The following is a 17,638-nucleotide window of genomic DNA, read 5'->3' as shown; positions in this document are numbered from 1 at the left end:
CTGATAGTACTACCTGTTTTCCACTATGTGGATCCTAGTGATGTGCGGCATCAAAGGGAGACTTTTGCAGATGCATTTGTTAAATATGAAGAGCTTTTCAAAGATAACATGGGGGATGTGTACACATGGAGAGATGCTTTGACACAAGTTGCTAGTATCGCTGGATGGGATTTACAGGACAATTAAGAATTTCTTTTGGAATAATATATATATTTTTTAATCTAAAACAAAATACAAGATAGGAATAATGTATTTAACTTAGTTTAGATCAGATTTGTATTGGAAAAAAATTCCAACTGAGTTATCCAACCCAATTATGTTAAGCATATATGTGTACATACATATATTTCATTATTTTGATACTTTTATTTTTATTAAATTAGAATATTAAGCCCAATTATGTAATATGCTTAAATAATTGAAAGAAAATCCAAATATTTTATCAGGCATGATCCCTGTGAGTTAGGTTGGGTTGGAGATTTCACAACCCCAATGAGGCCACCTTTGGTTTAACAATATCCAAAACCTAACACAACTTGAATCATGTACCCTCCTAATTAAACATATTGTTTCGCCTTGCACTATAAACCTTGACTGGATCATGCAAATCCTAAAAATAAACGATGTCTTCTATGAGTCTATCACTGGCTTTAAGATTCAATAATTTAATGTGATGAGTTTAATCACAAAATCCCAACCTATTCTTCATTTAATTCAAACAAGATCATCAAGCCTAAAGGCCCAAAACAACCATGGCTTAAGCCCTGATAGAAATTTGTTGGGCCAAATTACCGTCTACCGGAAATTGTGACTGATGTAAATTTCTGATTTTAAAGATTGTTAGTACTTTGAACCCAATTCTAACCAAGACGATTAGGCAGATCTTCTTGTAACCCATGATGACTCTCTCTCTCTCTCCCCCCACTGACATTGGTTTATATTTTCTCCGGTACAGCTTTCATAAGCAAAGATAAAATTAAATGGGCAAATGGTTAGGCCAGAAACTCAAATATGTAGTACAAATTTTATTTGGTGTATATGTTATATATATATATATATATATTATTTTTTTCTTATCATGGAACTTAGAGTTCCTTATTTTTTTTTAATTAAAAGAAAAAAGTAAATGAATGTCAACATATTACATTTTCTAAACCTTTCATCTCTTTATAGCTTGTGCTAACTCCTCAAAATTATTGTTCTATTTTATATACAGGCATGAATCAAGAGTCATTGAAGAACTTGTTGGAAAAATATTTAGTGATTTGAATTTTATATACTCAAGTGTTAACAAGGATCTCGTTGGAATAAAACCTCGTGTGGATAACATGATGAATTCATATTTACAATTAGGGTTGAACGATGTTCGCTTTATAGGAATTTGGGGAATGGGTGGAATGGGTAAGACGACCCTAGCACGAGTCATTTATGACAGAATTAATCATAAATTTGAAGGTAGTTGCTTTATTGCCAATATAAGAGGGAAAAGTGGAGATAGTTGGCTAGTTCCTTTACAAAAACAACTTCTTTCTGATATCTTGATTGAAAGCAATATTTATATACGAAATATTCAATGGGGAATCAATGTGATAAAGAGGAGATTGTGTCGGAAAAAGATTCTCATCATTCTTGATGATGTGGATCAATAAGAACAATTAGAAGCATTAGTAGGCGAGCAAGATTGGTTTGGTCAAGGGAGTAGAATCATTATTACAACTAGAAATCAACATCTATTGATCCAACATAAAGTGTCTGAAGTTGAAATATATGAGGTTGAGAAATTGAATAATGATGAAGCTCTTCAACTCTTTAGTATGAAAGCCTTTAAGAATGACTCTCCTTCAGAAGGTTATGTGGAGCTGTCTCAAGAGATAATTCCTTATGCTAGTGGCCTTCCTTTAGCTCTCAAAGTTTTGGGCTCCTTTTTGTTTCACAGGAGTATAGATTCATGGAAAGGTGCCATTAGTAGGCTGAAAGAAAGTCCTGAAAGAGAAATTCTAGATGTACTTCAAATAAGTTATGATGGTCTAAAAGAAAGAGAGAAAAACATATTTTTAGATATTGCTTGTTTCTTCAATAGAAAATGTGAAGACTATGTAGTAAATATACTACAAACTCTCTATGACCAGCCAATCATTGATATGGACGTTCTTAAGGAAAAATCTCTTATTACCACCTCATGGGAAAAAAAATTGCAAATGCATGATTTACTACAAGAGCTTGGAAGGGAAATTGTTCGTCGTGAATCCCCTGAAAATCCTAGCCAACGAAGTAGATTGTGGCTTAGTGAGGATATTTTTCACGTGCTGAAATATAGTGAGGTAAGCTAACTATACACAATTTTCAGCTTCCTTATATGTATATAAGCTTCCTTAATGTCTAGTCCAGTGCTACTGAATTTGTTTTTGGTTACTAGTTAAAGTATTATTCGTCAAGTAAACTGCACAATTTCTTATTGTATATATTCATGTAATTCAAATGATTAAGTTTTTGTTAATGTCTAGGACTATACTATTATTAACTTTTGTTTTGATTTACCAGGGAACAACATTTCTTAAAGGAATATTCCTCGACTCAACTCCTAAGAAAGTGCAACACTTGAATGCTAAATCATTCTCAAACATGAACAATTTGAGATTACTTAAAATCAATAATGTGGACCTTCCTCAAGGCCTTCCTGATCTTTCCAGCGAATTGCGTTTCATTCACTGGGATAGATATCCTTTAGAATCCATGCCAGCAAATTTCAAGCTAGACAAACTTGTTGAACTCAATATGCCTTGTAGTCTCATCAAACAACTATGGAAAGGAATCAAGGTAAGATTTTCACCAATGCAAAATAATTTTTTAATAGAAAAAATTATGTTCACAAGGATTTAATTTTCTCAATTTGAATAATGCTTGTTTTATAACAGAGCTTTGAGAGGTTAAAACTCATCGACCTTCGTGACTCTTGGAACTTGATTGAGACCCCAAACTTCAGTGAAGTTCCACATCTTGAGCATTTGATTCTTCAACGTTGTACAAGATTATCTAAGATTCATACATCCCTTGGAGATCTCAAACAACTTCTTCGATTGGATCTAAGCGGTTGTAAATCTCTTGAAATCCTTCTATCCAAGATTAGCTTGGAATCCCTTGAAGTCTTTATTCTTTCTGGTTGTTCAAGATTGAAGAAATTCCCACAGATTGTAGGAAATATGTCACGATTGTCACACCTGTATTTGGATGGGACTGCTATAAAAGAGCTACCATCATCAGTGGAGCATTTAACTGGCCTTGTCAAGTTGGATCTAAGTGGAAGTGCTATAAGAGAATGGTCCTTCTCCACATTTCCATTAGGAAATCTTGAGATTCTCTCTCTCTCTGGATGTGAAGGCTTATCATCTAAATCATCAAATAAGCTCCTTAGTTTTCCTTTAATGCGTAGAGCAAGTCCAGATCCTATAGGCATGTTGGTGCGTTCTTTGTCAGGCTTGGGGTTTTTGACCAACCTGGATTTAAGTTATTGCAATCTTTGGACAATTCCTGATGCTCTTGGCTGCTTATCCTTTTTAAAAGGGTTAAATCTAAGAGGAAATAATTTTGTTAGCCTTCCTGAAAGTACCATTCAACTATCTAACATGCAATATCTTCTTTTGGGTAATTGTACCAGGCTTCAATCTTTGCCGGAGCTTCCATCAAATATTGATTTTATTCAGGCAGATGGTTGTACCTCACTGGAAACATTGCCATTGAGACAAGAATGCTCTTTTATACCAAGTTTTTCTCTTCTCAATTGCTTCAAATTGGTTGAGAATCAAGGCTATAGTGAAATGTTCTTAACAATGGTAAGAAGTTACATTCAGTTTCAGATGCAAACGCAGTGTAATGAAGATTTTTGGACATATGGTCTAATTCTCCTAGGAAGTGAAATTCCAAAATGTTTTAGTCATCAAAGTGTTGGGGCTTCAATGGATTTGCAATTGCCTTCAGCTTTACTTGATGAATGCATTGGAATTGTTGTGTGTGCTGTTTTTGTGGTCCAGGAACCTCACCCATTTGACCAACTTTCTAGAAGTGAACGTAGGCTTGTCTGTTACTTAAAGGTAAAGGGATCTAATTATTTTCATAGCATTTCCAATGGTTTCTCAGAAGAATTTGGGAAGATTGGATCACATCACCTTTGGCTGCGATATTCCCCTCGATTCTTCAATCCAAGCAAGGAAAAATTGAGTCAAAATGATGAAAATGGTTCTATTCCAATTGAAATTAAATTTAGAACTGAAGGTCCACCAGGCTTGGTGGTTAAAAAATGTGGGGCATGTTTGGTATATAAGCAAGACATTGAAAATATGAACCAAAGTGTGGTTGGGTCCAGCAACGTTAGCATCACTCCTGAGGAGGTTGATTTTGATGATTCAATAAAAGATACCAAAATTAAGCGAAACCGAGATGAGTCTGATGAATATGATGGGCCTGGTCCTAGTGGGGAAGGTAGCTCTAGTGACATACCTCAACCAAAGAGGACACGACACCCTAATATAATTGAAAGACTCATGCCCCGTTTAGGCAATTGGATTGGAAATTTAAGCACACAACATGACTCAGATTTTGAGGAATCCCAGTGAAAGTGGTGGCCTTGATAAATCTATGCAAGGCTAATAATCTTTTCCTCTAATTTTTTTGGTAAGTCACCATCTTTCTCAAGTCCTAATTACTGATTAATTGCAAGTCCTGATTTCTCATGTAAAGGGTTCATTTTATCTAATAAAGCTATTTAGACCAATTAATTTGTTTCTGGTTATCTTGTCAATGTTTTGTTCAACTTATAGGTTTTAATATTTAATGAAAATTCTAAAGTTGAAAAAATGAACCCTTTTCTTGATTTTTTTTCCTTTTTCTAGGTTTTGCGTATTCCTGGCTGGGGATATGACAGTGAAGATAGTACATGAGTCAGATTGGTGAATTGAAAAATGTAATGGTGATGAAGGTATTTTAAAATTCATGTTTGCAATTTTTTCCTATTATAGATTTACTGCCTCTTTTTTTTTACACACAGGAGAGGGAATGAGTTCTAATGCACATCACAAATTTCACTCAAAAGCTATGGTAATATAGATTTGTTGCTTGAGAATATTTTCATATTTAGTTTTTATTTTTAGTAGGAAAATACTAAAACTACTTCAAATTTTATTACACAATGAATGTGATTAATAAAAACTTTAATTATATAAAGCTTGCGTTTGGATTGGGCGTTTTGCCCAATCTGTTTGTCTGTGTCTTTTTAGTGGTCCCATAGGTACTGTTTACAGACCCACAAAAGTCAACAAAACACAGATTTCTAGGCATTTTTGAGTCCCACAGCACTATTCACACCTTTAAAAATTATTTTGCTACAGTGTTTTCAGCAATAAGTTTTCAATTTTCAGCAAATAAGCGGTATCCAAACACACTTAAAAAATAAATATCTAAATTCATTTTCCTAATTGGTATCAATTTGTAAAACATAATTGTAGAATCTCCAATATTACTCTTTTAAGTTTATGTCCTTTGTTCATGCAAAATGATTTTTTTTTTTTTTTGTTTGATCATTAAGATCTCTCAGTTTTTATTAGTAGGAGCCTTAACTGTCTATAATACTATTTCACCTTCCGAGATTGCAAGAACTTAAAATTGTCACAGTTTTAGTAAAATTCTTCCATACAATATCAACCTAAGCATGTATGTTTCATACTAATTAATTGAATTAGTGTAAGATGACAACTTTATCTAATATCATTGAACCCCCAAAAAATGCCTACTCAATGAGGTCCTAGCTATTTGATAATTTCATGTCTATTGAAGCACTTGCAATAGAGCATTATAAATTTAGCCCTACTAGAATTTCAACTTAAAAAATTTTTGTGACCCAACTTGCACAAATTCTGTCAACATTGGAACAAGCCAACTCCTCAATTTTAATAATCCCTCCCTTTCTCTCAACTACACAGCATCATTTATAATTGTTAATCAAGTAATTCTTGCCAATGCTTATGCCTAGTAAATAAATACTCAATTAAAAATTTAAAGGAAAAACTCTTATTGGATAATCATCAGAAGGAGTAATGATCATGCTCTTTTATTCAACTCTCATTTAAGCAAGCACTGTCCTAATTTTATAGTGATTTTTTTTTTTTTTGGTTGCGTAAACTTGATTGAATTACTGATATAATTAATTGGACATTTGGACATGTGAGTCTTGAGCTAATGCTCATGAGGCTAGCTTGTATGGATTCATTATAATTGGCCCACTACTCCAATTTCCGAACCCAAATGGCCCAATCCTGAATGCTTGGAGCCTTGTATCATAAAATTGGGCATTTGAAAAAAGGATATAAAGTTATAAACATTTGTTGAAAACATGTGCAGAATCAAAGGTAAATTCAGAGGGATTGTCGCGCTAACAAGTCTTAGCAAAGCCTCAAACCTTATCTTGCATTGTCTTACAGCTTAGCCAATAGTCAACATGTAGTTAAAATTTAGTTACTAATTCAGTTCCTCACTTGGCAAGTAGGTGTTTGACGAAAGCTTAAGTGTCTTGGAACACAATGATTAGAGGCTATATCTCAAATTTGGTAATTCTTAAAATTCCGTTTAGTTTTAGGTGGTTTAAAATGATGTTAAATGTGAATCTGGATTAACTTTTTCCTTTAGTTTATTAGCTTATTTACTAATGTACAGTTTTTTTAAAGTCTCAATTTCTTTTTCATGGTACTATTATAGTTTTACCTATTTTCAAAAAATCAACAAATCAGAGAAAAACTAATCCAAACACAAGCTAAGTTGTGAGCTTGCTGCTGATCACTCTCAAGTACTCTCAACAGCATGCTCAAAGGTTGTGTTTTGAATGTTGATCATGGTGGAGTACAAGTTCATCAACTACTTGTGTTCTTGGCCACTACAAGAATTTTAATCTTTTGCGACCAATGTTTTAGCGACGACCAAAAAGTCATCACTACTAGGCATACATTAGCGACAATAATATATGGTCATCACTAATAAGTGTATTGTAGCGACAACACTAAGGTAGTCACTAATAAGTCGTCGCTAACGCCATGGAGGGAATTTTATTTACTTTTGGAAAATGAGGGAAGCTTTAAGCAACGACAATAAATTTTGTTGTGATGACATTTACTTCGCTAAAATAAGGTTTATTTTAACGATGACATCTATCGTCGCTAATAATCATCTTTAGTGACGACCTTATGTTTCGTCACAAATATGTGGCCAAAAATATATAGTAAATATATTATATATATGCTTTATTTATCAGCGATGACACAACATGTCATCGCAAATATATCTACCTAAATGTAATGGAGGGTAAAATTTTCACTCTCAGAAAATGGTGGGAATTATTGGAGGGAAGCATATTATATATTAGCAACGAATTAGGTCGTCGCTATAAGGGATCTTTTAGTGAAGACAAAGATTGTCGTCACTAATATGTGGACAAAACAATTTTGATATAATATGATTTTTTTTTTTAATCAAATCCTCCAAATGCCTCTTAAAATATTTAAAATGACATAAATTCCTTTAAAATATTTGAAATGATTAAAATGCCATTAACCTCATCAAAATGACCAAAATACCCCCCAAACTTATATAATGACCAAAATAAACTTGAAACCTCCAAAGTAATTTAAAACTTTCAAATCCGTTAAAAAAAATAAAAAATAAAAAAGAAGAAGAAGAAATGAGACAACAGAGGGCTTGTTGCTTCAAAATACTCTCAAATCATAATGTTACCCATTTGAAACTCGAAATCGATAAAATAATAAAAATTGAGAAAGTAATGATTCCACTCAAAATACTGACTAATTCTCATGGTTATCAAAACATGAATCGTATCGTGAATCAATTTTTGATTTTTCTGTATCATATGTCATAAGAAAGGTATTAGTCAATATTTACCAAGCTAATAGATTCATTATAAATGTTAGGACATATGTGATTCAATGTTAGGAGCATATGTTAATATTTTATGTAATTGGCTAATCTTTTGACAAAACGCACTTTACTTGTAATTGGGTAGATCTAGGATGTGTTTAAAGTTCAAATGTTAAAGCCATGCAAGTTTGTCCAAGAATCTAGTGAGAAAGTGCTGGATTTTAAAGCTCGATAGCTAGCATCTATCGAGGTTTAAAAGCTGCTGAAGTCTGTGACTCAACAGCTAGCTTGATAGATGACTATCTATCGAGGTTTATGAAACTCAGTTTTTCAGAGTTGTTTTTCATCCAATCCGTGAGTATGTGTTTAGGCTTTCTTTTCTCACAATCCTAAACATATATAAGGATTATTTTGAGGGCCATAAAAGGTGACACAGTTGCACAAGTGTGTAGCAAAATCTTGTTCATGCAAATTGTGACTGAAGATAGAATTTGTCCTAGTTCATCTTTTTCTTGAAAAAGCTGCTGTGTTTATACACCGTAGGGTTTTATGACCAAGGAGTTTCGTGATTTTCATCGTGTGATGAACTGATGAACTTTGCAACCAACATCTTTCTCAAGTTGGTGATTAAGTCGCGTACTAGGATCCACGCATCTATTGGTTAGTCACGTACTGAGAGCCGTGCATTGAAAATGAGAGATTGTCACTACAGAGCAAGTCCAATTGGGTATTGGGGTAAGGGTTCAACTGTAGGTTGGTATAAGATACTGGGATTCCTTTACTTGTAACCGCTTGTTTTGATAATAGTGTATTCTTGGAAATGGTGACCTTAAAATTATCCGGTGGGGTTTTTGCCGTGTAAGTTTTCCCCATTCATAAACAAATCACCGTATCAATTTATTTTCCGCTGCATATTTAGTTTAATTTGTGATTTGTCTGTGCTACCATGCATCTTGCATGTTAATTTGATTAATTAATAAACTTGGCTAATAAATTCATCAGAAGTGGTCAATACTTTCTTCGCCTATCAATAAATATATGAAAGGTATATTCATTATAAGTTCATAACATATTCAACTAATAACCAATTCAATCATCAATTATGTAATAATATTTACCAAAAGTAAGTAAATAAATCAAATTAAAATATATTTATAACATACATATTCAAATTAATTAAAATCAAAAGTGATAATACATGGTATATGAGCCAAAATAATAAAATTTTCATCATTTTGCCTAATAAACTTATTTAAGTCAATGTTAACATGATGTTCATCATCTTTCAAAATTATTTCTTTATTAAAATTTTCTAACAATTACTCCAATACCTAATAATCCACTGAAAACCTTCCCACTGAACCTAATTTCACAAAGTCTAATGGTCTCGAGACCATCTATTAAGTTTGACCAAATTTGACCAACTTTAACTAAACTTTGATTGTAGTCTTTCTCAGGTTCATTCTCAACGGTTTCTACTTTCTTGGACATAGTTAACCTTCTCATTAGTACTATGTCCTCTGGCACATAAAATTGTTGCATTTTGTGTTTTTAATGCTTACATTTTCTTCCTCTTATATTTGGATGATATATCATTTTTTATATTGGTAAGAGTAATTTATTGAAAAAAAAAAAAAACTATTTCATGCAAAAAAGGCATGAATTAGCCAAAAGAATAACAAAATAAAATTCCGGTGTTACCAATTGAATTTCAACAAAGTAATTATCATAATTGAAATCCAATAAAGAAAAAATCATGCTATCAAACATTGTTGTTTGCAGTTGGGATTGTTATCTTGGTTTTAACAAGGCCCTCAAAAGGGGCTTACATGTTCCTTGGTCTAAAGTGTGTGTGTACAAGTTGTGCTTGCAGAAATACTGTTAGTCTTCTTGGATTTCAACAAAATGAATGTCAGAAAGTCTTGCAATCAAACTGGTGATAAACCCTCATGGAGAAAAAATACCCAAAACCATTGTTACATAATGCAAGTCTAAATATAAAATATAAAATAAAAAAATAAAAAACCATAACCCAATTACTTATGGTATGATATTTTGAGTAAAATAAACTCCATGCTTTAGGCAGCATTGATCACCATTTCTTGGATTTGCTCTCTTAAATTTTCAATTCCAACCTCTTGAGAGTGATGAAACTAGCATAGCGGTCAAAGATCAAACAAGGAGATTCTAGAATTGGAGTCTAGTTTTGATGTGGGACCTAATTGGCACCATTCAGAAGCTTTTTTTCGCATTGATGAGTCTTAGTAAGATGCATAATTTGGCAAATTCAAGATTTACTAAAATGAGAATTAATTGGCTATACCAAGCCCATGAGTCTTCTTTTTAATTTTCAAGTCCTTTTTCCTTTAATAGTTCTTTTATTTCTTAAGGCCTTAGATAACCAACCAAATTCATATAGAGATTGAGAGTTTAATCAACTCTAGTAGCTTTTCTTATAGCTTTGTGGGTGTGATTGCAGATTGAGAGTTTAAGAAAACGTTCATCTCTCTGAAATTAATTTTAGAGAGATGAACGTTTTTGACATCTTTTAATGAAAATTTAAATGGAAAAAGGAATGATGGAAAAGACTCTTTGTGATAATTGAACTATCATAACATTTTAAATTGTTACTTTTCTTTCACCTTCAGTTTAATTTAATGACTTTATTGCCTCCAAGCCATTTGTTGAAGAGTTAACTTCTGTTGGGTCTTGTTTTGAAGGTTACGTTGAAAGTACCAGTGGTGGTTCATCTTGAAGGCACAAACGTGATCAGAAAAGAGCACGATCTCACTCTTTTGTTCAACTTGTAAGTCCAAGGCATTTACCAGACACTGTGTGAAAGAAACAAAGTTTTCATTTTTATTTTTTATAGAAGAAGAAACTAAACTCAAAGTCTGACACTTCAACTTTGGGGAGTGTCAAAGTTCACATCTTTCCTGGTTGTGTTAAATTGAGGCACTTTTGATGATCACTCTTCATTTTACCTTTTGGGTATTCCCTAATTTTGGTAAACAAGTTGTGGGTATCTTTGAAAATCGGCAATTGTTTCATGGTTCAGTTGTGGGTCTTTATGTCTTAGAGTTTCATGGGTTTTGAATGATTTTTGGAGTTTTTGTTTGTTTTGGGTGTAATTGATTGGTGAATTTTAAAAAGGGTCTTAATTCAATTTGAGTTATGGAGTACTTTTTAAAAGGAGACTAGTTTGGGAATACTGAGAAAATTGGATATGGAATTTTAGTTGTTACTTTTCTTTTCTTTTTCTTCTTTGTCTTGTTCCTTGTTGGCTCTTGTTTTGTATACTTCCTGTGTGCTACAGTTATGCCCACCTTTTTGTGCTTTCTTGAATGAATTTTGTTTACTTATCAATTATGAATGAGATTATAATTGTGTTTTTTATTGGTTTGATTTTAAAGATTTTGCCTGAAACATGTCTAATTCTTGTGCTAGGCTCACTTATGAGCGCTAAATAATTATAATATTTATATGGTTTACTTATAAAGAAGAAAGATTTAGGATTTATAAGGTTCTTTTCTTAGCTTTAGGATTTATGCTGAAAGTTGCTGCCTAAATGGCTTTTAGGAAATCATTAGTAGTGGATTTGTAATGGTTTGGTGATGATTTTACATTCTCATATCTGTTTCAGTTGCAAAGCCATTAATTGTTGATGGAAGTGCAAAGTCACATGAATTATCACTCGTATTTGATCAAAACTCCCTTCAAAAACTTGAACCTCCACTTGTTCTTCAAAGTTTGTTAGCTATGGTGTTAGGACATATGTGTTTCACTTGTTAAGAACATATGTCACTATTTTCTGTAATTGGCTTATCCTTTGACAAAACGCACTTTATATGTATTTGGGTAGATTTAGGATATGTTTAAATACTTCAAGAAACCATGTTTCAAGATCAAGTGTTAAAGCCTTCAAGTCTGTCCAAGAAAACAAGCTGATAGTGCGAATTCATTAAAGCTCGACAGCTATCTCGACAGTTGCATCTATCAAGCTTAAGAAAGTTGTTCAAGTCCCGTGTGCTCGACACCTGCTTGACACCTCCTATTTGTTGAGGTTTAAAAATTTCAGGATTCTGATATGATTTTCTTGGGATCCGCGAATATGTCTTTGGGCTTTCTTTTCTCCTAACCCTAGACATATAAAAGGATTGTTTTAAGGGCCGTCAAATAATTCACAAGTTGCACAAGCATTGAGCAAACTCTGTTCAAGCAAATTGTGACCGGATACGAAGTTCTTGCTCTAGTTCATTTCTTTCTCTTGAAGAAGTTGCTGTATATGTGCACCGTAGAGTTTTGTAACAAAACATCTTATTGATATTCATTGTGTGGATGAACTAAAGAACTTTGCAGCCAACAACCTTCTTAATTGGTGATTGAAGTCGTGTACTGGGATCCGAGCAATTGGTTAGTCACGTACTTGGAAGCCGTGCATCAGAAAGGGGAATTGTCACTACAGAACAAGTCCAATTGGATATTGGGGTAAAGGTTTAACTGTAGGTTGGTAAGGTACTTGGGATTCCTTTACATGTAACCGCTTGTTATGATAATAGTGGAGTTTCGAAAGTGGTGACCTGAAAATCACCCGATGGGATTTTTGCCGTTAGGTTTTCCCATTAGTAAACAAATCACCGTGTTATTTATTTTCTACTGCATAATTAGTTTATTGGTAATTTGTTTGTACTACCACACGTTTGCATGATAAATTGATTAATTAATAACTTGGCTAATTAATTAATTAATTTCTATCACAAAAGATCATTCAGTTTGTGGCCTATCACATGGTATGCAATTGTAAGACATGTCTTATTACCTTCGCAGTTGCCACAAAAATGTTGTGATTTCAAAATTGTCATTCCTATCATGATTGTAGGAGGTGTCCTCTTTAAGGTATATATTGTTGGTGAAACTATAAAGGTGGTCAGATGTTTTTCCTTACTTGATGATGTCTGTGAAAGGGAGCTCTCCAAAAATGTAGGTGTTTATCATGTTCCAAGGGTTTCTTGTGATGTAGCTTCAACAAATGATGCAAATCTGGACCCTCGTGTTGCTGGTAAGCCATCCTTTCTGAGAAAACATTTCTTCAATTGTTCCTAATTTTCTTATTTGTTTTTCAAGAATCATGCGTTTTATCATGGGTTTGGTTTGCACTGTTCTAATGGATTTTAAACTTATGGAAAAAGATGTTTCCTATTAAGGGTTAGTGGGGATGATTGGATTGGTTGAGCCTTGGAGCCACTTCATATTAGGTTTTTCTTAGTGCAATCTTGGCGATGTAAAAGCCTAAAAGGGGTTGTGTTCAAGGCATCAATAGTGACATTGAATTGTGTTTAGGTCATGAAATTTTAATTTTAGGCTATGGGTCACAGAACCTCTTTAAAGTTTTTGACCATTGTTTCCCCTGCAGAGCTTCCTCCATGACCTTTTCTCGAGAAACTTGCAAAGGAACTTCGCCATTGACTGGTTCTTTTCATCGTTCTCTCTATGATTTCATGGAAGTGCACATGTCCATGCATTAATGAGATGATGAAGAGGGGAGATATATTTCATTGCAACAAGTTTTAGCTTGGTTGCATATCTTCATGAGGAATTCGTTATCATTATTAGTATTTGAGTGAATAGATTGGAGCTTTTATTATATATATGATATTGAACTTGGGTATTATTTTCCCTTATTAGTAGTTATTGATTGAGCAATTGTTATGCTTATGTGAGTATTTGTTATTGAAAATTTTTTATGTGCATAGGATAGTGCTTTGTTATTTCCCAACAGGTGCCCATGTTAAATTCAGAATGTAAATTTTAAAGAAAAAAAATTGTAAAATATTATTAGCGACGACAATGTCATCACTAATATTTTATCATATCATTAGTGACGACAAACAATATCATCACTAATATGCAATTTTTAGTAATGACATGTTTGTGGTCACTTATATATCATTATCTGAGATGACAGCAGGCGTTGTAGCTAGTAATGACATATTAGCGACAACAAAAATGTCTTCATTAATAATAATCTACTAGCAACGACAAAAAAATTTGTCACTACTAATGAGCTAGTAGCAACAACATTTCGTCTTGGGTTCTTGAGTTATTTATAATGACAATTGTCACTATTAGCGACGACTTTGTCGTTGTTAATAGTATTGTATTTGCGATAACATTAATATCGTCACTAAAAAACTTTTTTGTTACCATTTTCGTTTAACGAAAATTAGCGACAATATTTTTCGTTGCCAAAAGATATTTAAAGCATTAGCGACAAATATACGTCGTCGATAAAGACCAATTTTCTTGTAGTGTGGTCTATGTGGTAATGGTTTTGTGGGAACAGACTTGTTGAACTATGTGATGAATTTGATTTTTTTTGAATGAGTCTGTGAATGTATTTGATGAATTGGCATGCAAGGAAGTTGCAGTCACTGGAACTTCCCCAGCACCTCCTTTAAGTGTTCACCTCATCTTAGCCATATGTCTCATCATATTATCTTAATAGTACATTAGAGAGAGTTGTGCATTGTGGCTCACCAATCTTTTTTGGGGAACAAAAATAAATTAGTATTGAAGTTACGTGCATGAGAAAGACTAGAAAAGGTTATATTTGTTAACTTATATAAGTTAACAAATATATATATATTATATAACCTTTTCTAGTCATATATAAGTTAACAAATCCGTCATATATGACGGATTTTATGGCCTCAGAAAAAAAGTTACATTTGTTACCTTCGAGACATCCTCCTCATCATAGCCTTACTCAAGAAAAGCCATGTGTATTCCCTTGTTGCATTTTGTATAATTCACATGCAAAACGTGCAAGGTTCTCTCTCTCTCTCTCTCTCTCTCTCTCTCTCTAGAAAAAGGCCAACTAATTAATATCTCTAAAACTTCTTCAAACTAATTCAAACTCTTTTCACATGTGAGAACATTTGGATCAAAATCACGAAACCCTTTGTAATATTGTCTATTTATAAGATTTTAGCTTCTAACCTTTTGTGGTATTATTTATTTATAAGATTTTAGTTTCTATTTTTTATGGACGTCATTGAATACATTTTTTTCATAGACAATAAGTATAGTTGTTTAATAGAAAATAAAGTAAGCTTTCCTTTTACACTAATAAAATTCAAATTAGGCCAAAATAAAAATTTGAGACAATATTTAATAACTCAACGAAGAAATATTATGTGAGCCATCAAGAATTAGTCATTGCATATAATAAAAGGAACATGCCATCCAAGATTTTTTTTTATAAAATTATTTTGTTATTGTTTTGGATCTTGGAAGAGATATAATTAATGGAGCATCATTTTGCATTACCTTGGAGACATAATAACTTATTATAATAAGTTATTATGTCTCCATGGTACACATGTACACAATGATTAAGAAGTAGTATTGTAGGGTCCCAATTTGTGGCCCAAACCCAAAGTATATGGGGTCTCCGCCCAATGAGTCTAATATAATAAATTTGTAGAGAGTGGGTCAAAGGACTAGGTCCTAATGAATTGAACAACGGCTAATATGGAATTAAATGACAATCAGGCACAAACAAGATGTATTGATATCAATATACTTTCAGTCCGAGGAGGCTATAATCATGTATATTGATCACAGTTATACAGAGACAATTTTGATTACTACAATGTTCTCTTTCCCTTTTTTCGATCCTCCTATACATGAAGAGTTTCTCACCTTATATATCCTTCTTTGGATCATCTTCACCCTCCACTTGTTGATCATCCGAACCCTTACTTGAGTACTTGTCCCATTAGACATCCTCTTTGGTTTTCTGTGAATTGTGGTAGCCAAAGTAGTACTATTCAAAGGTCTTCTCTATATAAATGCAGCCAAAAAAGTAGCTGCAGTATATTTAATGCAGTGGTGGCAGCTTTCCCTTAAATATTTTTCTAGGTTTCCTTCCTTGTCGTATGTTCCTGAAACGTATCTCTATCATTGGAGTTTCTTGGAAGATTACGTTAACAGATGAAGTACATCTTGTGAACTGTATTCGTCATATTCGAGGAGGAGTTCCTCCTTAGACAACCTCTCACTTGTTCTCCATCTTTGAGACTTTAATTGGGAACGTTTAACAACTACTTACTTCTCCTCGAACCTATCAATGTCCTCGGACAAAGTCCAAGGCCCAATATACTATTTTGAGCCCTTGTCCCTACAAGTATAATATAATTTATATTATATATGTATCGATTTTGGCTCTCTTGATTCCGCTTGATCTTTTCATTTGTAAGTTTACATTATATAACCAATAAAAGAAAAGATACGGAGAGAAATTTAAGAAATGAACGGACGTATATGTATAGTAATCCTATAAATATATACCACTATCGTCAAGTCAATTTTGAATCCTACATTTTTTTAGTCTCTTTTATGCAAGGCTACATGTGGCAATCGGATGAAAATTAATTACGTCCCACTAGAATTTATTTTACTGCTAAATTATATTATTAAGTTTTCTTCGACTCTACAACTCTTGGACGCAACTATTGGATCATGCATGCATGTGACGTGTAAGCGAAAGTTCTGGGTATCAGTAGGAAATAGGATTTTTTTTTTTTTTTTTTTTTTTTATGGATTATTTCTTTGTTATATATGGGAATATTAAAAATATATTTATTTTTATGATTTATACTTTATCTATAGGTGATACTTTATGTGTAAGTAGATTGCCAAGATTAGGTAAGATTGAAGCATGCCTGCATGCCAAAGGAGTGATATAATATCAAAGAAATAAATACTGCTATAACAAATTTCATATTATCTATATATATATATATATATATATCTATATATATATATATATATAAAACCGAAACTTTTGAAGCTCCCACAATTTTCCATGTCAGCACAATATTTAAAAAAAAAAAAACTTTTTAAAACTAAAAAAAAACCGGCATTATCAAAAAGGAAAAAAAAAACACCCAAAAATTTCAGCCCTTAAAAAACAAAGCTCAAAGCGTAAAAAGAGGCTAAAACCAAAAATTTCATCAGCACAATATTAAAAAAAAAAAAAAAAAAAAACCTTTTTAAGACTAAAAAAAAACCGGCATTATCAAAAAGGAAAAAAAAAAACCCAAAAATTTCAGCCCTTAAAAAACAAAGCTCAAAGCGTAAATAGAGGCTAAAACCAAAAATTTCGTTCTCCCCAAAACCAAAACCCAATGAAAAAAAAAAACTCTTTCCCCCTTAAACACAAACACAATAACGCAAACTCATCAAACTCCCTCTCTTCTTCTTCACACAGTCCCATCTCCATCTTCAAACGCACAATTTCCTCCATGCCTCTCTCTACATACAAGTTCCCCTGCCTCCAATCTTTGTCCCTTCTCTACCTTCAAACCCCTAAACTATAGTCCGCAAGCGCCGGGGCGCCAGCCACCCACTCCTTTAGTGGCAGAAAGTTTTTGATTTTGAGACTTGAGTATGGAATTAACTATATTCGTGTAATTAATTGTATTGGAGTGTACTTATATCAGTTATATATTTTCTAAATATGATCTCATGATATCTCATTGTATGTGATAGATTTTATTACTTTGTAAGTGATAGATTTTATTGGTTTGGTATATAATTTATACCATGATATATATATATATATTTTTTTTTTTTTCATATTAAGTTATTAATAGTTTTCCTGTGCATCGCACGGGTTAACGACTAGTTATTTACAATTGTAAAGGTAACGGATTTTAAT

At 32.8% G+C, this 17,638-nt stretch overlaps 1 pseudogene; it reads left to right on the top strand.

Moving 5' to 3' along the window:
* Nucleotides 1-1,370: 1,370 nt before the first annotated feature.
* Nucleotides 1,371-4,610, top strand: LOC115961095 (annotated as a pseudogene).
* The last annotated feature ends 13,028 nt before the right edge of the window (nt 4,611-17,638 follow it).

The sequence above is a fragment of the Quercus lobata genome, chromosome 9 (assembly GCF_001633185.2).
Source record: "Quercus lobata isolate SW786 chromosome 9, ValleyOak3.0 Primary Assembly, whole genome shotgun sequence".
Classification (NCBI taxonomy): Eukaryota; Viridiplantae; Streptophyta; class Magnoliopsida; order Fagales; family Fagaceae; genus Quercus; species Quercus lobata.
The sequence above is the reverse complement of the archived record's forward strand: the minus strand, read 5'-3'. Positions and strand labels throughout refer to the sequence as shown.